Raw genomic sequence first — 3559 nt, 5'->3', positions numbered from 1 at the left:
CATCTACTGATTTTCCATGTCAACGAAGCTGTTCTTTTTACATTTTGCGTTGCACTTCTCAATCCAGTCACTGACATTTGGTGACGCTAGAGTAGATAACTGAGAGAACACAGACAGATTATTGCCAATTCAGTTGAGACCACAATAACTGTCCACCCTTGACAGCAGTCAGCAGTGATAAAGACAGAGCACTGCTTTTTTAATACTTCCTCCTCGCACTAAAATGGATCGTCTGGATCCTCAGAGGTCTACGAAACTAGATTTAGATGCCAGAACACACATCAAGATATTGAGCTTTGAGTCTTGACAAATTGCACACTGATGGGGGCCTAGCAGGACCAACAGCCCCCATGACAGTTATGACTGACGCCTGCCCTAAAACTTACCCAACAAAACTTTCTGTCCAGAAGGCTACAAAACAAGAAAGACAGGAAATATGACCGTTTCTTCTCCACAAATGAATAATTGAGAAATAAAACGGGGGGGGGAGTCGCTCTTTGCCATTAATCTTAAAAAAGAATAAGTGTCCCTGCGTAGGCATGTTTTATTCAAACGTTTTAGTCTCTAGTTTTTTTTTGCTGATTCCAATGGATGCCTTCTTAGTGCTTTGCTCGTCACACAGACATCCAGATGTCATAACTTTTGCAGTGCCTGCAATGTTTGTGACCAAAATAGAAATATGTTACAGTTTCTTAGGGGGTTAAAGTGTAAATGGGTAGCAACATCTGTCCTGTTAGGAACTATGGAATATCCTGCCCAGAGACAAGCCTGTAGACTGCTAATGCACATTCTTGAAGTCTCTGATATTGTACCAACTATCACAACACTATTTATTATGATTATTTAATAAAGCATTGCTACTAAAACACTAATCCCAAAGTACAGGACTACACAGTACTAGATCAGCTAGTAAACTAAGTAACAATATGGTGTTGTTCTGGCTATGTGTGAGCTGACTAAGCCATACTGCAGTAGTAATGTACAGTATAAGGTATGAAGAGTAGTGGCTGAGTAAACAGAAAGCACCAATGACAGCAGGCTGATGAGCATGCAGGCTGTTGCTGTTCTGTGTGTGCATACATCAGTCTTGCTCACAGCATCAGCCCTCCTGCTGACTCACATTCACTTTCTATTTAGCTCAAAAGCAGCCAGCAGAGAGCAGTTGCACCAACACACACACACACACACACACACACACACACACACACACACACACACACACACACACACACACACACACACACACACACACACACACACACACACACACACACACACACACACACACACACACACACACAGAGAGAGAGAACCTAAAAACTGAGGAATATAGCTTTGCAAAAGAGGGTATTTGCTTTCCTTCTGAGATGCAGTCAAACCTCAAGACAGAGTGAAATACAAAACACAGCTCTAAATGTTTCTCTATATCCTTCTGTTTATGTCGACGTGTCTTGAGATTTTACTCTACCATCTCCTCTGGTCCTAGGCTACACAACTATTAACCAATAGATACATTACACACTCAAGAACATTTTGTGTAGATGTTTACAAGATGGCATGAAGAGTAAAGTTGACTCTCTCTGTCGGTCAATGTGCACGTGCGCGCACACACACACACGCACACAGTCTGTCTATGGAATAGACAGGTAATTGAGTTGAATGCATTATGGGGACTAGGGGTTGAATGACAGAGTGACAATGACAGAGCGACTTTTATCACAGCCAAAAGCTTCCAATATAGCTTCCACCATATAAAGGGGTTAAGGGAATCTCTGGTTGCATCTCTGTTTTTAAATAAAAGTTTATAAAAAGCTGGCCTTGAACTAAATCTCCCCTGCTGCCTTTTGTCAAGGTTCAGCTCTGAGCGGCCTGTGCCATCTGATGCACAACAGAGAGTTGAAAGAGTGCACTCTCTCCTCTCCTAGTCGAGAGAAATCCTAGCCTCTGTACTTACCCTTTTGAGTAAAAAGGCCAATTGCTCACTATGGTTGTGTGATCCTCAAGGGTCATCGGGCAGATAGGAATCTTACAGGTGCCTGTCCATTTTCGCCTTGTCTCTTTTAAAAGCATGAGATGGGGAAATTGTGAAAAGCGAAAGAGATTTGTTAGGTTAGAAAATGTTTGATGTTTCAAAATTGTTTCAGCATCTTAGGCAAGTTGAGATGTGAGGGACCTCTGTAGGTAACGTTTGGCCTTGTTTATGCTCCGTCATCCTCGATAGATCATCTGGAGGAGAGCTAACAGAGGGGTGCAATAATGAATTGGCTTACTAAGGATGCATTTTGTTCTATTTAAATGAGTAAATGCAAAATTGTCCCATGGCCTAGATGTTCTCGAGTTTGTTAAGTGTTTACTAATGACATGTCCAGTTTAGTTTCACATTCATAATGCGAACGTTTCATTGACCTAAGCGTACTCATCCTGGCTAGTCAGGGACGCTCTTTTAAATCCATATTTTTTAATTTTTATAATTAAGGTATTTTTCAGCAGTAATGTAAAATGTCAATTTCAGTGCAGAATGTGTGACACGTCATTATAATGTTCGCAATATCAATGACTTTGTTGACTTACCGTAGTCCTCGGTTAAGAATGATTTAGTAAATGGTGTAGATGACGGTTGGTTGTATTCGCTCAAACCCGGCACGCGCGCTCAACGGCCCATCTGTGCGGCCCGCGCTGCGTTTCTGACTACTTTTTCTTGTTGCATTGTTTATATGGGATTTATAACTTACAGCTAGGGAACTTCGTTTAATTTATTCATTTCACCTTTATTTAACCAGGTAGGCAAGTTGAGAACAAGTTCTCATTTACAATTGCGACCTGGCCAAGTTAATGAATGCATCAATGTGGGAGTGTAAAATGTGTATGCACATGACAAATGTGTCAACCTGCTTCCAGCTTTTCTTTTCAGGAACTTTTCTTCCCCCGGCATCAAAATCAGGGTGGCCTAATTTTCGTAATTGGCAATCAGTCTGTGTGCTTTATGAGCGAATTAGGACATAAACGCTCACATTATTGTGGACGGCTTGCCTTCTCGTGTTGAAAATGGTGCAAGCGCCGTTTGCATGGAAACGTGTCTTTACAAGCGTGCCTCTACAAAGTACGTTAGTGGGGGCAACAACGAGAAGAAACTGTTGGCAAGCCAGTTTATTCAAATCATTGTATATCTAGTGGTTTTAGAGTATGTAAGAATAAACGGATAAATCATTACATACGTGGATTTGCCAACAGTATTATTACCTTGCGAAAGGTAATGTGGTTGTCAACTAGTTCAAGTTCTATTGTTACATGCACAAGTACAGTGCAATGCTTAACTTGCATGCTAGTCAGCTACCAGTAGCTAGCTAATGTTAGTTAGACCAAGGTGGGTTGCTAAGTACCTCTGGTGTACAAATATACCGTTTTGGAAAGGAAATTATGCACTCCTTCAGAGGCGTTATAATGCCAAACTTTTAACAAAAAAGGTGTATTACGTTAGCTAGCTACTGTATGTTAAATTACTTTATAAAGAAAAATGTGTATCACGTTAGCTAGCTATGTTCAATAATTTCCCACTTCA

Source organism: Oncorhynchus gorbuscha, linkage group LG21 (assembly GCF_021184085.1).
Source record: "Oncorhynchus gorbuscha isolate QuinsamMale2020 ecotype Even-year linkage group LG21, OgorEven_v1.0, whole genome shotgun sequence".
Classification (NCBI taxonomy): Eukaryota; Metazoa; Chordata; class Actinopteri; order Salmoniformes; family Salmonidae; genus Oncorhynchus; species Oncorhynchus gorbuscha.
This window is presented reverse-complemented; position numbering follows the sequence as displayed.